Genomic DNA, 18,309 nt, shown 5'->3' with positions numbered 1-18,309 from the left:
TTGAAATTCACCCATGTGACTAGGATGACTGGATATCACAAGATGAGCATACACCAACACTGCTGGTCACACATCAAGAAAGATCACACAGACATGATGACCTTGGCCAGCCAGCCTGCAATTCTGTGGATAGAATCCTACTTTGTGCTGGCAGTGCATACAAACATGACATGTGTACAACATAGCTAACCTGACCAAACAGTGAATATGATAGCAGTAGTTCATCACAAACCAACATCATTGCAGCCCCAAGCCCCAGAGTCAAGAAGAACTGAAGTGCCTGTCACCTCTGTAAAATGCTGAAAAAATGAAAAAGGCCATGGGCAATGTTAAAGTGTCATATAGAGCATGTATCACAGTAAACCGTGACCACACAGAAAACCCTTTATTTAGCAAGAATACTGACAAGGCAGACAACAGGAGTAAATGTCTTTATTCACATATCACACAGATAGGCATGAAAGGTAGACAAGAGCAAGGCCAGTGGACAGTACAAAGTGCAAAGTAGTTATATAAGATCCTGCACAAGGAAGGCGCAAACAGCTGTGAACATCAAGGCCAGTGGCCAGTCCAAGGTGCAGAATAAGTACATGCGAAGCTGCACAGGGAAGGGGTAAGTATCAAGGCCAGTGGCCAGTCCAATATGCAGAGTAAGTACATGAGATCCTGCACAGGGAAGGGGCAAACAGCAGTGAACATCAAGGCCAGTGGCCAGGCCAAGGTGCAGAATAAGTACATGAGAAGCTGCGCATGGAAGGGGCAAAGATCAAGGCCAGTTGCCAGTCCAAGGCGCAATGTATGTACATGAGATACTGCACAATTAAGGGGAAAATAGCAGTGAACATGAAGGCCTGTGGCCAGTCTAAGGTGCAGAGTAATTACATGATATCCTGCACAGAGACGGGGCAAACAGCAGTGAACATCAAGGCCAGTGGCCAGTACAAAGTACAGAGCAAGTACCTGAATTCCTGCACAGGGAAGGGGCAAATAGCAGTGAACATCAAGACCAGTGGCCAGTCCAAGGTGCAGAATAAGTACACAAAAAGCTGCACAGGGAAGGAGCATACATCAAGGCCAGTGGTCAGTCGAAGGTGCAGAGTACGTACATGAGATCTTGCACAGGGAAAGGGGCAAACAGCAGTGAACATCAAGGCCAGTGGCCAGTCCAAGGTGCAGAGTAGTTACATGAGATCCTGCACACGGAAGGGGCAAACAGCAGTTAGAGGATAGTTGGAGGACTGGACCATGGAGAGAGAGACCCAGCTGAGGTAGAGGTCTCAGTGGCTTTGGAAGCCGGGGGCTGCTTGGACCGGGTGGTGTGGTGGCACGTGAAAGTGGAGTCATGCTGCCGTGAGGTACAGTGTGGGTGGGAGAATGTGGAGGGGTTCCTTCCCACTTCTTGGGGATTCAAAATGGCTTCCCTGTCTTGCTAGGAGTGGGAGGGGGGGCGGACACAACAGGCACACTCTCCACCAAACCTGCATCAGGTGCAGCCGGTGGCCCTCCATCTTGAGACATGCTGGATCCAGCGCTACGCTTGGCCTGGCCTTCCCCCTACAGTGCCCTCCTTTCCCTGCTCAGATCTTGATGGGAGTTGATGTTGTGGGTGAATCACCCTTGGAGCTCTTTTTATGTGTACTCTTAGCAGGCACCAACTTCTCAGCGGGCACAGCACCTGTCTGCTTGTCTTTGTGAGACGCTTTTTGCACAAAAGCGTCCTTGGCTAGGGATGCCTCCTAGGCATGTGAGCCTGAGGCCTGCTCCTTGGCTTTATGGCCCTGGGTGTCGCCTGAAGGGCTTTTGCCTTTGCGCTCTGGGGTGGATTTAGTTTTCTGTGGGGATGGTGTCTGTGCCCTGGACCGCTTGGGCTGCTGCTGTTGTGTTCTGCATGTGCTGTGGCTTGCACTTTAGGTCTGTGGTGTGTGGTCACTATCGTCAGATGTAGCCACTGGCAGGGGGGTGGCCAAAGGGACTGGACCTGGACTCTGAGATTGTGCCAGTTGAATGGCTGCTGTCACTGTGGAGGACAAAGACTTGACAGTCCAGTGTAGCCCATCCACGTCTGAAGGAATGCCCTCCATGAAAGCAACGACCTGTGCCAACTTTTTGTCATGGTCTACGAAGGCATTGATGAGAATTGTCTGGCCCAAACACAGCGGGCTCAATAGGTCCACAGACTCAGCATTGATGGCAGCAAGGGGGACAGGGGCAGGGGCAGCGGTGCCTGGGGTGAAGGACACTCTTCCCTTCTCACTGATGTGAACACAGGCAGCAACAGTGGAAGTAGCTGGGAGGGTGGGCACTGGACGCTGTGTGGTAGAAGAGGAGGCAGAGTCCCAGTTCCCTGTGCCCTCCAACATAGATGCATCACCGCTGCCATCAGATGACATTGAGGTTGGTGTCTCCGGCTGTGATTTGTCAAGCAGACTCCTGTCCCCCTCTGAGGCGCTTGTCACATCAGTGTCACTGTGCTCATTTCTAGCAGTCGTTCTTGATGCCTCTCCACTGATGTTTGTCCCCTGTCCTTCCGTGCTCACGGGAGTTGCTGCAAGAGATAGATACATAGAGTCAGTTCAGGGGCATCAACACAACCATCATATGAAAGCAATGCACTACAAAAAATGATGATATCCCCATGTTGCACACCACCATGTGCAGTCACATGTGCAACCTCAATTCAAAACTCGAATTTTGTGTGTCATCATTCAAACGTGGCATAAGTGAGCCATGTGATGACCACTCAGCCAAATAGCCTGCCGGTGGCTCCATTTCACCAGACACACAAATCCCTCTAAGCACACCTAGGGCCCTGAGGGGGTCAAAGTTTCACCTCCAAACATGTTCCCACTGTCACATCTGGAGGGAGCAGAAAGGGACAACACAGATACAGACTCCAACATAACAGTCCAAAATGGCCATGAGCTCATGCCATCCACCATGTCGTTCTTTGGGGCACAACTACAGTTGCACATTGGTGTCAGACGTCTAGTCCTCACAATTCTGATGTCAGGCAAAGCACACATTGAGGAAAGCACACTCAGATGATGCACACTGCCGTTCCCTTCCAAGGGATGTCCCTGACTACCCCAATGCAGACGATGTCAGAAGGCTACGACTCAGAATGCAATGTCAAGTGCCATTACTCCAATGACATGAGAAAGTAAAGGTAGGGCAAATGCATGATAGCTGCACACAACACAGAAGCCACTTACAAGTCACTGTAGCACACTACTAACATCACAGAGACCAGCAGTGGCCCAGGATTTGAACACATGCAGCCACTTACAACCAAATTCACCCTTCCCAGAATACTCACCCCCAGCTTGCTGCTGATGCTCCTACAAACGTGCATTCAGCTCAGGCTGTGTCACAGCTAAGATGCGGGCCATTAGTGGTGTCATGCTCCTGTGCGCCAACTTTCCAGTCCGAGGGAGCAGCCCCAGCACCATCTCTGCCACGTTCTTGCTCAGCCGGCAGATGTCACCCCACCTCTTGTGAATTTCTGTGCGCCGTGGGTTGAGACACCCAGAGCCCGCAACTTGTGTGCAATGGCCCTCCACACAGCCTTACCCTGGTGGACTTTGAGCTGTAGGCATGGGAGACAAGAGGGGGAAACAATCAGTGACAGTGTTATATACCACTATTTCTCAGTACAGGTGCATGTTACTAACTCATCCCAACTTCACAGACATGTCAAGCTGAGACAATACTGCATCTCATATGGCACATTTGCACGGGAGACTCATACAAAAATGCATGCAGGCATGAGGGTAGACACAGTACCTGCCCATCTCAGACACATGCAGGATGCCAGCAAAGAAAGTCATGTGTAGGCTGCCCACGTCTATTATCCAGTCTGAGGGTGAGCGAGGCATACATCACATTTCAATATATGTTTAGGGGCCGACTCACTGTGTGATGGAGGTCACATCAAGGGACATGATCTTACAATCCCACACCCTTCTCACAAGGCCTGTTGTGTGCACTCTACAGGCTGAGATGGCTATTTGATGGAGAATCCAGCAAACCACACACATGTTACACTCTACATTCACTGATGTGTCCTTGTCAGATTGGTCAGTGACTGTGCAGGCCAGGAGGGATCACATTGAGCTTCAACGTGGGGCATCAGAATTGTCGCATGAAGGGACAATTTGAGAGCGGCAAAAGTGCCTACACATGCCAGTCAGTACACATGCTGGTGGAAATGGAAAGGGCTGTGCACAAAAGTATGACAATCTGCTGTGTCAAAGGTTAATGACCCCCAAGAGTGTCACCCTCTGGTATTAAAGTCCTGAACATAGTGCTGAGCCATGGATGATGCAAATTTTGAGTCAGACACAATTCCATCACTGCCCTCTGGACGTAAACCCTTTCTAAGGGCACAGGTGAGCGGGTGAAGGACATCAGGGACCCCCACATCCATACACACTAGCAATTACTGTCCTGACTCCAGCATTACCAACTTGCTGCGTCATTGTATGGCTGACAAGATAATACATGTCCCTCCAATCTTGATGTGCAGGCAGGGAAACGTGTGAAATAGGCTTCACACCCCTTTTCCCTGGAGACAGCATGCTAGGCAGTGCATGACACAACCCCAAACTCACAGGCACATACTGCAGCAGATAAAAGTCATGTTTGCCCCCCCTGCACTCTCACTTTCACTCTGAAACACTTATGACAACATTTGAAGCCCCATATAGCCTTGCATATTGTGTGAGCACCTCGTCTACCAGGACCTCCAGCTCCTCGGTGGTGAAGGGACTGGCTCAGATCTTCTCAGTCCTAGCCATCACTGTGTCCAGAAGCACGGAGCAGCCGCAGTTGGGGGTGAAGGGGTGGCATGCAGCAGGCTCTGGAGAGAAGAGCAGTAGCAGTTGGTGGTGAGGGGTGGCTGGCAGCAGGCTTTGGAGACAGGAGCAGCAGCAGCAGCAACTGCAGCAGTTGGTGGTGATGGGTGGCTGCCAGTAGGCTCTGGAGACAGGAGCAGCAGCAGCAGCAGTTGGTGGCGAGGGGGGCAGGCAGCAGGCTCTGGAGACAGAAGCAGCAGCAGTTGGTGGTGATGGGTGGCAGGCACCAGGTTCTGGAACCAGGATCAGCAGTTGGTGGTGAAGGGTGGCAGGCAGCAGGCTCTGGAGACAGGAGCAGCAGCAGTTGGTGGTGATGGGTGGCAGACAGCAGGCTCTGGAAGCTGTGGAAATGTGATTGGTGTTCCAGGTCAGCCTTTTTCAAATGCATCCACTGACCTGCTCTGCTGTGGCGGAGCACGCCTAGCACAATTTTTAAAATTGCATTAGTCTACCGCAATTGCGGTTCCCATTGGCTGTAAGGGCATGAGCCTTAGTGGGCCATAGTGGTGGCACACCGCAGGGGCCAGGCAGTCGCAACCAGAATCTGTTTGCCATACATTGCTATGACTGACCATGACTGACCATGATTTCGGTGGCGTAGCATGCCAACCACCACTTGGCCATACTCATATCACTATCACTACCGTAATTGTGATTTGGGCATTGGCAGTGACACACCACTGGGACTAGGTGGTCCCAACCGTGATTTGTGTGCCATACATTGCTATGAATTACCGTGATTTGGGTGGCGGAGCATGCCAACTGCCATTTTGCCATATTCATATCACTATCATATCACATCACTATTGCAATTGTGTTTTGGGCATTGGCGGTGACACACCGCAGGGGCAAGGTGGTCGCAACCACGATTTGTGTGCCATACATTGCTAGTATTGACTGTGATTTGGGTGGTGGAGTATGCCAACAGCTATTTGGCCACATTCATATCACTATCACTACCACAATTGTGTTTTGGGCATTGGTGGTGACACACCGCAGGGGCCAGGCAGTCGCAACCGCGATTTGTGTGCCATACATTGCTATGAATGACCCTGATTTGGGTGGCGGAGCATGCCAACTGCCATTTGGCCATACTCATATCACTATCATATCAGATCACTATTGCAATTGTGTTTTGGGCATTGGCGGTTACACACCGCAGGGGCCAGGTGCTTGCAACCTCGATTTGTGTGCCATATTTTGCTATGAATGACCATGATTTGGGTGGCGGAGCATGCCAACCGCCATTTGGCCATACTCATATCACTATCACTACCGCAACTGTGAATTGGGCATTGGGGTGACACACCGCAGGGGCCAGGCGGTCGCAACTACGATTTGTGTGTCATACATTGCTATGAATGACCCTGAACTTGCGTGGCGGAGCATGCCGTCTGCCATTTGGCCATACTCATATCACTATCACAACCGCAATTGTGTTTTTGGGCATTGGTGGTGACACACCACAGGGGCCTGGCAGTTGCTTCCGTAGAATGGCTGCCATGCACTTGAGCCAGTGTCCGTGATTTGGGTGTCAGATCACCTTGACTGCACCTATGGACACTTCATGCAGTGTGAATGGCCAATGTCCAGATCTCAACAGTGCACACTGGACACATGATTCAAGGCACAAGATTGTGCACTCAATGCCAATGTAACCTTAACCCCACTGCTGACTACACATACCATGTTGTTGAATATGATTAGAAACATTGGCATGTACTCCCTCACATGTCACCTGTTATTTTGCTGGGCATGTACACAGAAGAGTGTTGTGATGGACTCTCCAATGGGTACACATGTCAATGTGTGAAAGTGCTGAGCAACTCACAGTGATGAATGGCTGACTTCACAATGTGCAGATTTGACTGTCTTCTTTTCTGGGATCATGCACATACTTGACAATCAATGCATAGTCTTGGGTCATTGTGTGGTTGATGGGTGTCCTCCGGTTTGACTTACGAAAGAAGGGGTGGCAGGTACAGTAGCTAGGTAGGAGACAGTAGTGTGGCAATTTTCAACATATGCTGTTGGTACTACAATCAGGGCTGAACATGCAGGATGTGGCCATATCCCTTTGTGCATTCACATATTTGGATATTGTGTGTGAGGTGCTAGCTGTGTGAAAAGTGGACAGGTGTACGGATGGTGTAGCTAGCGGTGTCCCTACATGTAATTTGAGCTGTGAGCTGAACTGTGATGCTCGTAATTGTTTGTGTTTTGTCTGTCAGAAGGTAGGATGGTGGACACATCTCCTGGTGGACTTCTTTGACATGTGTCCACATTCATCTCACCTAGGAGGAGACCAAATGTGCATTGTCCCTTCACAGTGCTGGCAGACATGGAGGATGAGGAGGTCATATGGAAATTCCGTCTGGATTGAGACACCCTTTCCAAGACCTATGTGCTATGTTGGAGTCCCCACCTCCAGCTCGCTGGACATATCCGGGTACTTTCACACCAACGTCTAATCTGATGGCGGCACTGCATTTTTTTTGCTTCTGGATCTTTCCAACGCACGGTGTCCAGCGTAGGTGGGAAGTTACAACCTATTTTCAGCATGGTGATATGTGATGCCCTGTCAGCTATGATGATCTACAAGGATAGATATATCCATTTCCCCAGGAGGCCTGAGTTGGCAGCTGTGAAGGGAGATTTTTATGCACTTGGGCACATCCCCAATGTTGTTGGTGCCATTTACTGCACACATGTTGGCCTGGTTCCACCACAGGAACGTGAGCACATCTACAGGAATAGGAAGCATTTCAATTCCATCATTGAGTAAGTGGTGTGCCAGGTGGATATGATCATCTCACACGTCTGTGCCAAATTCCCAGGCTCGGCCCATGACTCATACATCATGAGTAACAGCCTTGTGCTCCTACTGATGGATAATCTGCTTCCGGAGCATTCATGGATCGTGGATGAGTACAAAGAGTCTGCTAGCGTGCTGTGTGTGTGACATGATGTCCTCTGACACAAAGTTGCTCTGTGTATCTCACACCTAGGTGATTCAGCATATCCCAACCATCCTTTGTGGCTGAGCCCACTGCAGAATCCCAGGACCCCGGGTGAAGTCCGCTACAATGATGCCCATGAAGGACACTTTGTGTGGTGGAGCATACTTTCGGTCTCCTGAAGTCACGTTTTAGTTGCCTGGACAAGACCGGAGGTGCATTGATGTACTCGCCCAAGAAGGTGTGTCAGATTGTAGTTACATGCTGCATGCTCCCCAACCTGGCCTTGCGCAAGGAGATCCCCCTGCTTCTGGATGCTAATGAGCAGCTGGGGCCCCCGCCTGCAGTCCAGTGACGAGGGTAGTGCAGAAGAAGAAGGTGTCGACCTGCGTCAACAGCTCATCAACCGCTACTTCACCTGAAGGTGAGTGACAATATACAACTGAGCCATTGTCTGCTGATGTTGTTGTTGTTGTTGGCAAGGTGTATGTGAGCTTTGTGACTGTAGCCTGTTGTTGACTCAGTGATGTCTGCCAATGTTTCTGGGACAGGGGAGTTTGTCAAATCTCCAGGATGTTTATGTTGGTACTGTTGCTCATTGTAATGTGTGCGTATTGGAGTACCTTGTTGATGCATATTGGAGTACCTTGATGACAAGTGTTGTGTGATGGCTGTGATGCCAACACCTGACTTGTGAATAATGTTCTGTTGTGTTTTCCTAGGTCCCTTTAGTCTCTCCTTGCCTCCATACATTCCATACTCCAGGTACATTGTAATCATGGTGAAGAATGCACATCCTGGAATAAACACAGAGCAGACACAACTACATGTGTATGTAAGGAGTGCTTATTTACAAGGGGGACATGTGACAGGGAGGTGAATATTTACAATGAGGTGATTGGTGAGGCAATGAGTTGTCAGTGATGGCACATGATACAATTGAGTAGTCACCACATTGATGTGGTGACCCAGTCCAACAGACGGATGTCATTCACAAGGCAGTGTGGGGAAGGACAGTCCTAAAAGTCAATGCAATAGTGAAGAGGGTTGCCATTATAGCTGGCTCCGTGACTGGGGTTTGGCAGGTGCTTTCTCACAGGATCCTCCCTGGTTTCTCTTGGGATGGCCCCTTGATCGTTTGGCATGGGGGGCCTCTGCTGTGGGCCAGTAGGGTCTGAGGAGTCTCCCCTGTCTGTGGCTTCAGGGTAGGATGATGAACTGTCATCCTGCGGGCCACCAGAGGGAGGTGGAGGTGTTGTTTGTGGCACAGGCCTGTCCTTCAGTACCGCCACTAGCTGGCTCAAGAGGTCCATGATTTGGCCCATGCGGGTGTCGATGGACCCCTTATCAGCAGAAGGAGCTCGCATGAATCTCCCTCAGCCAGCCCGTTCATCTCTGGGCCCGTTCATAGGCCCCTAGGACTCTGTTGCTGTTGTCCAGGGCTTCGGTCCCAGTGTCCGGTTGTCTGTGACTGACTCTTGCCCTCCCACCTGCCCTGCTGCCACGGACCTGTTGCCTCACCACTGTTGGCACCAGCATCCTCTCCCTGCCATTCTCAGTTGTTGGTGTGTGGTGATCATTCTCTGTGGCAGGGAGAGTGTTGCAGGCAGCACTGGTGGTGGTGGTGGAGGCCGCACAGGCTGTTACAGCAGGGGCCTGTGTAGAAGTTGGAGTTGCTGCAGATGGGTTGGGGGGACAAGGGGATCCTGGGACCTGCACCAGATGGGCCGGTTGCAAGCTCCACGCCCAAGAGTTCCAGGGAGTCCTCATCCGAGAGTCCATGTTCCGGGGGGGGATTGGCTCTGCAGGTTGCTGTTGTTGTCCTCTGCAGTCAGTTCTTGGTCACCTCTGGGACAGTGAGGAAATGGTCATTGTAGTACACCCCTCAAGCTTGGTGTTAGATCTTATTCACAGTTTATACACCACACAGTTTATTAGTTATCACATTGTTGGTCTGCACACTACTGTGCATCCTGACATGATGTGGAGGTACATGCATTACTTGCCCATGGTGTGACATGTCAGTACATACCATGCAGCTCATGCATATTTTGTGATTACAAGGACATGTTGTCATCTGACGGCTAGTGCCACAACAACTTTATAAGTGGCATTTTTGTTGCTTACTCTGCCAGACAGATGTTTCATCTGAGCATGAACTAGCCATTGTTATCTCATGCATACCTTTGTCACGTCTTGCAAATTTCAATTTGTACTACAGACCATGCTTGCTTTATTCTCATATGGTCCTTGATGCTCTGCCCACATGGCACTTACGCATGGTATTCACTGCTGTGCATAATTGTGCACAGACCTTCTTCAACATGTGAATTAGTTATTCACACTTTGGCTGCTGTGACAGTTATATTTGCTTAGTTGTCTGCACACTGTAAGTGGCAATTGGATCTGTGTGAATGTTTGTGGGATGAGAGGGCTGGTGTTGTCATATGGCACCATGTTTTTGATAGGAATGGCTAGGTGCATGCACTGTCTACTTATCTGTTGTCAAATTTGTGTGGTGGAAGGCTCAATCCTGCTCAGGGGTGGGACAAGAGAGCAGGAGGTGGCAACCTACGTGTTAGTTTGAATTATACAATGCAATGGCTGCCACATGCATCTGGGTGGGAGGGAGTGCTCCATCATGATGAGATGGGAAACAAAGGGGCATGGTGGGAGTAGTATTGCAGGCCTCCCACCCACAAACAGCCCTCATTGTGAAAATGGCTACCTACCTGTTAGCTAAAGGTGAACCATGCAATGGCTGCTGCATGCTTCTGGGTGTGTGGAGTGTTATATCCTGCTCAGGGGTGGGATAGGGGGGCCTGGTGGGAGTAGTAGTGCAGGCCGCCCACCCCACACAGCCCTCCTTGTGATAATGGCTACCTACTTGTTAGGTGAAGTTTAACAATGCAATGGCTGCCACGTTTTTATGGGGGGTGGGGTGATCTAACCTGCTCAGGGGTGGGGCTGGGGTGCTTGGTGGAAGTTGTAGTGCAGGCCTCCAACCCTCAAACTGCATTCCCTGAGAAAATGGCTACCTACCTATTAGTGGAAGGTAAACAATACAATGGCTGCCACATGCTTCTGGGTGTGTGTTTGAGTGCTCCATCCTGCTCAGGGGTGAGACTGGGGGACTTGGTGGGAGTAGTAGTACAGGCCTCCAACCCCCAAAACAGCCCTCCCTGGTAAGATGGCTACCTACCTGTTAAGTTGAGGTGAACAATGCAATGGCTGCCACATGCTTCTGGGGGGTGCTTCATCCTGCTCAGTGATGGGACACAAGGCATGGTGGGAGTAGTAGTGCAGGCCTCCCACCCCTCAAATAGCCCTCCATGGAAAGATGGCTACCTACCTGTTAGGTGAAGGTGAACAATGCAATGGCTGCCACATGCTTCTGGGGCGGGGTGCTCCATCCTGCTCAGGGTTGGGACAGGGCTGCATGGTGGGATTTGTAGTGCTGCCTGACTGCACACATGCAACCCTGGGAATGTTGCAGGCTACCTTTGGGGTGATTTAGATGGAGCAGATGTTACATCTGTGAGACCTGCGTTGGGTATTGTGGTGCATATGGATGTACTTGGGCCTAGGAGATGTAGCTTTGTAGTTGTTCAAGACAGTTCATGGCAGTGTCATGGTTTACATATGTTTGCCCTTACCAGCCTGCACTCCCCCGGCTATTCCTGTGAGACTCTCTGGATGCAGTATGGCAAGCACCTTCTCCTCCCATGCAGTGAATGTTTTTGGTGGGGTGGGAGGACCACCGCCAGTCCTCTGAGCCAGCTCACAGTTCTTGTTCCTCTTTTCTTTCACAACCCTCTTCAGGTCATGCCACCGCTTCATGAGTTCATTTCTGGAACGTGGGGTGGTCCCTACTGCATTGACCTTGTCGACTATCCTTGCCCACATTTGTGCTCTTGTGGCTAATGGTGTCTATTTCACCAGGCTACCAAAAACTTGTTATTCTACTCTGACCATGACTGACAACTCACTCTCTGTGAATCTGGGTATTTTCTGTGGTGCCATGGTGTGTGATGTGCTAATATGTTGGCGTACAATTGTGAGGGTGGTGTAGGTGGTGTGTATGTGTGAGTTGTTGTGCTGGTATGATGTGTGCTGGTTTACCTCTCCTTTGTCCTCTGGTGTTGAGCCCTTCTGTTGTGAAGTATTGCAAAGGATTCTGGTCAGGGAAGGGGCTGGTTTTATGCTCAGCTATGTGGGTGTGTCAAGATGGGGTATTGCTGTCGGGTGTGTTCTGTGGTTTGTCCTGGGAATGGTACTTTTTGATTTTGCCATGGAGGTGTGACTTTGGGACGTATTCAGTATTTTTGGGGGCAAGGCTACTTTGCTGCGTGCACATGGTGACCTTCTTGTTAATTTTTTGTCCACCGCCATTTTTTTCACAGAGTGTCCGCAGAGATGGCTATTCTACAGGGCTTCCGCCAACACTCCCATTCATCACTGTTAGTGACCGAGGCGGTCAGCAACAGCGGAATGTATTGCGGTCACATCAGGGACCTAGTTCTAGGACACCCCCGTGCCGCACGGCCACCAGCTGCTGCGTGTGCCTCCCCGCCCTCTGACTCGCTGCCCCGGCTCCGCCGAGTGACCACGCCCCCTGCCACCGAGCGCCGTGGTCTGTGCCAGCTTCCTGGCCTGTGTGTCTGTTTCTGTCATTCGATCTGTTTTTGATTTGTTTTGAATTGTAAGCTGTGCTGTTGTATTGTTTCTTCCCCCATTTGTGCCTGTTCTGCCTTCGTTTTTTCCGTCCCCGTCTCATCCCTCCCCGCTCCCCGCTTCCCGCCATCACCGCTAGCCCCGCCCCTTTTCTTTGTGTACCCTCCCCGCTCCCGCCTCCCAGCTGCTCCGCCCACCCGCGCACTTGGCCATATATGGCGACCGTGCAACGCAGGTGAGTGTGACCTAGTTCTAGGACACCCCCGCGCCGCACGGCCACCAGCTGCTGCGTGTGCCTCCCCGCCCTCTGACTCGCTGCCCCGGCTCCGCCGAGAGACCACGCCCCCTGCCACCGAGCGCCGTGGTCTGTGCCAGCTTCCTGGCCTGTGTGTCTGTTTCTGTCATTCGATCTGTTTTTGATTTGTTTTGAATTGTAAGCTGTGCTGTTGTATTGTTTCTTCCCCCATTTGTGCCTGTTCTGCCTTCGTTTTTTCCGTCCCCGTCTCATCCCTCCCCGCTCCCCGCTTCCCGCCATCACCGCTAGCCCCGCCCCTTTTCTTTGTGTACCCTCCCCGCTCCCGCCTCCCAGCTGCTCCGCCCACCCGCGCACTTGGCCATATATGGCGACCGTGCGACGCAGGTGAGTGTGACCTAGTTCTAGGACACCCCCGCGCCGCACGGCCACCAGCTGCTGCGTGTGCCTCCCCGCCCTCTGACTCGCTGCCCCGGCTCTGCCGAGTGACCACGCCCCCTGCCACCAAGCGCCGTGGTCTGTGCCAGCTTCCTGGCCTGTGTGTCTGTTTCTGTCATTCGATCTGTTTTTGATTTGTTTTGAATTGTAAGCTGTGCTGTTGTATTGTTTCTTCCCCCATTTGTGCCTGTTCTGCCTTCGTTTTTTCCGTCCCCGTCTCATCCCTCCCCGCTCCCCGCTTCCCGCCATCACCGCTAGCCCCGCCCCTTTTCTTTGTGTACCCTCCCCGCTCCCGCCTCCCAGCTGCTCCGCCCACCCACGCACTTCGCCATATATGGCGACCGTGCGAACGCGCAGCGGTCACGCGCAGCGGGCGCGCCGATTGTGCGACGAAGGCGCGCCAAAGGTAAGCCCGTCTGCGCCCGTCCGCGACCGGACCGCACCCAGCGCCAGGACCCCTGGCCCACGAGGACCCCGACCGACCCGCCAGACGTACACCGCCGCCAACCTCAGCGCACTCAACGCCGGTCGACCCCCAGGATGCTACCAAGCCACACCACGACGCACCCACGGACCCTTCAGCTGCCACGCCTGCAAGTTCACCTGCATCCGGACCTGCCTCGCACCAGCACCCGCCAAGTCGAACACCAGCAGCACCCACCTCAAGTGCATCCTGCTCAACACCCGCTCCGTCCACAGACACGCCATCGAACTCTGGAACCTCCTCGACACCACAGCTCCAGACGTTGCCTTCCTCACAGAGACCTGGATGAACGCCTCTTCAGCTCCTGACATCGCCATCGCCATCCCAGAGGGCTACAAGATCACCCGGAGGGATCGCACCGCCAACCAGATGGGAGGAGGCATCGCCATCATCCACAGGAACACCATCCGTCTCACGACCAGCACCGACAACACCCTGACCACCGCCGAACACCTGCATTTCCAGATCCACACCGACCCGAAGACCACCCTCAGAGGCACCCTGATCTACCGACCTCCGGGACCACGCACCCAATTCAGCGAGGACATCGCCGACTTCGTCAGCCCGCATGCCCTCCCCTCCGCTGACTACATCCTCCTGGGGGACCTCAACTTCCACCCGGAGAACAACAACGACCGCAACACCAGCACCCTGCTCGACAACCTCGCCAACCTTGGACTCAAGCAGCTGGTGTCCACCCCCACCCACCTCGCCGGACACACACTCGACGCAGTCTTCTCATCCAGCACAGACATCGCCTTCAGCCATGCCACAGAGCTTCAATGGACGGACCACAGCTGCGTCCACTTCACCTTCAAAAGAACGACGACCCACCACCACCAGCAACAGGCTGCCCGCAGAAGCTGGAACAAGATCACAGCCGACCAGCTCGCCACCTCCCTGAGCCAGCACCCTCCTGCCAGCTCAGCGAACCCCAGCCAGGCCGCCGACAACCTCACGAAGTGGATCAGCAACTGCGCGGACGAGCTCGCCCCGCTGAGGACCCCGCCCAGCAGACCCGGCAGCAAGAAAGCCCCATGGTTCACCGACGAACTCAAGAGCTCCAAGAAGAACTGCTGAGACCTCGAGAAAGTCTGGAGAAGGGAACCAACAACGGACAACATGACCACCTTCAAGCTTGCCACCCGGAAGCACCACCAGCTGATCCGCGCCGCCAAGAAAACTGCATTCAAGGACCGGCTGGACAGCAACGCACACAACTGCAAGGAACTCTTCAACATCGTGAAAGAGCTATCCAACCCCAGCGCAGGAAACAACGACATCACCCCATCGCAAGACATCTGCAACTCCCTCGCCTCATACTTCCACAACAAGATCGCGGACATACACAACAGCTTCAACAACCAACCAACGTACACCACGACCGAACAACCACCCCCCACCACCACCCTCCACGCCTGGACTCCGATCAGCACCGAAGACACCATCCGCACGATGAACTCCATCCACTCCGGATCTCCGACCGACCCCTGCCCTCACCACGTCTTCAACAAGGCCGACGCTGTCATCGCACCCCACCTGCGAGACATCATCAACATATCCTTCGACACCGCCACCTTCCCTGAGAGCTGGAAGCACGCCGAACTCAGCGCTCTACTCAAGAAACCCACAGCGGACCCCACCGAACTCAAGAATTACCGCCCCATCTCGCTCCTCCCGTTTCCAGCCAAAGTCATCGAGAAGACCGTCAACAAGCAGCTGGCCGCCTTCCTGGAGACGAATGGATCCCTCGACCCCTCACAGTCTGGCTTCCGAGCCAACCACAGCACCGAGACCGCCCTCATCGCCGCCACCGATGACATCCGAGCCCTGATGGACAACGGAGAAACAGCGGCCCTCATCCTCCTAGACCTCTCCGCGGCATTCGACACTGTCTGCCACCGCACCCTAGTACAGCGCCTCAGCAACGTCGGAATCCAGGAGAAGGCTCTGGAATGGATCATCTCCTTCCTCGACGGAAGAACACAGAGAGTCCGCCTACCACCGTGCAAGTCAGAGGCCACCGAAGTCATCTGCGGCGTCCCTCAAGGATCTTCGCTGAGCCCCACCCTCTTCAACGTCTACATGAGCCCCCTCGCGGCCATCGCACGCTAACACAACCTCAGCATAATCTCCTATGCCGACGACACCCAGCTGATCCTCTCCCTGACCAACGACCCCGCCGCCGCCAGAGCCAACCTGCACGAAGGGATGAAAGAGGTAGCCGAGTGGATGACGACCAGCCGCCTGAAACTGAACTCAGACAAGACGGAGGTCCTCATCCTGGGCTCTTCACCCTCCACCTGGGACGACTCCTGGTGGCCTCCCGCCCTGGGCACCGCACCCAAACCGACAGACCACGCACGCAACCTGGGCTTCATCCTGGACTCCTCCCTCTCCATGACCAGGCAAGTCAACAACGTCTCCTCGGCGTGCTTCAACATCCTACGCATGCTACGGAAGATCTTCTGGTGGATCCCCACCGAGACCAGGAAGACCGTCACCCAGGCCCTCGTCACCAGTCGACTGGACTACGGCAACGCCCTCTACGCCGGTACCACCGCCAAGCTCCAGAAGAGACTCCAGCGCATCCAGAACGCCTCAGCCAGACTCATCCTCGACATCCCACAAACCAGCCACATCTCCGGACATCTGAGAGACCTGCATTGGCTCCCCGTCAACAAAAGAATCACCTTCCGCCTCCTCACCCACGCACACAAAGCCCTACACGACCAAGGCCCGAGCTACCTCAACAACCGAATCACCTTCTACGCTCCCAAACGCCACCTCCGATCAGCCAACCACGCCCTCGCCGCCGTCCCCCGCATCCGAAGAGCGACTACAGGAGGAAGGTCCTTCTCCTACCTGGCCGCCAAGACCTGGAACTCCCTCCCGACCGACCTGCGCCTGACCCAAGACCACCTCTCCTTCAGGAAGAAGCTGAAGACCTGGCTGTTCGAGCAGTAGCGCCCCCCCCCCCCTTCCCCCAGCGCCTTGAGACCCTACGGGTAAGTAGTGCGCTCTATAAATGTCTTTGATTGATTGATTGATTGAAATCCTAATTTTCCATGCAGTCTCTCAAAAGTCCTGGCAGCAGTTTGGTGTGTTTCCGCCTTCTCCATCCGCTACGGATGGTTTTTGGGGCCCTCGTTCCACCGGGTTGGATTTTTTGGGTGGTTGATCCTAATTGGACTGCCGGTTGTGCCGCGGGACCAGCGGACGGTTTATTTCCACTATCATGGTCAGGGTGGTTTTCCAAACGCCATCCTAATAGACCCCTTTATCTGTTTTCATGTGCTATAAATGTGATAGAGATGTTTGCATTTTAATCCAATGAATGAACCTAATCATATTACAGAATATGGATTTCTGGGCTATGGTGATAAATAACTGGACAACGTACTTGGAATGACAATATTACACTATGAGACATAGTTATTATAATAGCATAAGAGATGGAGTAGATGATTTCATTGTTTCCGTAGGTAATTGAACATATAATATTTAACTGCTGGTGCACTTTTTCATAATAAATACTATGGATTATCTACCAAGTTTGTCATTATAACCAAGGGAAGACAGAACCGAAACCGGCCCTCGCGCACTGATCTGCCGCCCCCCCTACGGGGAGGAGGGGAATGCGGCTGAGCTGTTTGCAGGGCCGGTTGCGGCCAATTTTTTTACAGGAGGCTGATATTTCAGGCCCCCAGTAACAATAACGGCCCCCAAGGGCCTTAAAGCCACCCCCAACCTGTCTGACCACCAGGAAAACACCAGGTGCCCGCTACAGCCAGTCTGGCCCTCATTATAACATAATATACGTTGTCACATCATTATTTAGTACAAGAGATTCACGAGACAGATAATAACAAGAGCTTCCAAAATTCAAATCCCCCAGCATATGCCACAGCCCTAGATTCTAATGGCAACAAGCATTTTTCCACCTCAACCAAATCCGATGCTACCTGCTGCCACATCCTCGATCCCCAAGTATTTCCCTGCAGGGTGACTTTCCGAGCCTATCACTCCACCGGTTGCAGCCTCCACATAGGAACGCCTAGGAGCCCTCCCTCCTAAGCAAGCACTACACAGTGGGGGCTGTGGGCAGAATGTGTGTACCCCCAATACTCGGATTTGGAAACATACGGGAGGAGGCAGGGGGACCCAAAGAACATGTCCAGCCTGACATGTAAATTATGAGGTACAGAGAAAAAGGAAAATATCCTCCCCCTTGGATGATGGTGCCTCCAAACATCAATCAGATCCAAGCCCCGCGCACATTCATTCAGCGCCACGGAATTAGTCGCCGTGTTCCTGAGTGGGGGAAAGGATTGATCAACCCCTACGTCTAAGACACTGTTGAGATCCCCCCCCCCCAGCAACCACGGAGTCTCACACCACCTCCCCAAAACAAGGGACAGCTGACCAAAAAACTGACCCTGGTCCACATTCGGTGCATACATATTCCCCAGTAATACTGGCCACCGATCTAATTTACCTTTCACCTACACATATCTGTCCTCCTTGTCCAAATGAGTCTCATCTACTGCAAAGGGTGTCCCTGGGCGTAGCCAGATAAGAGCCCCCTAGGAAACAGGGAGTAATCAGTAGCATATATTTTACTTCTCCATCTACGCTGCAGTTGGGCAC

This window comes from Lissotriton vulgaris, chromosome 7 (assembly GCF_964263255.1).
Source record: "Lissotriton vulgaris chromosome 7, aLisVul1.2, whole genome shotgun sequence".
Classification (NCBI taxonomy): domain Eukaryota; kingdom Metazoa; phylum Chordata; class Amphibia; order Caudata; family Salamandridae; genus Lissotriton; species Lissotriton vulgaris.
The sequence above is the reverse complement of the archived record's forward strand: the minus strand, read 5'-3'. Positions refer to the sequence as shown.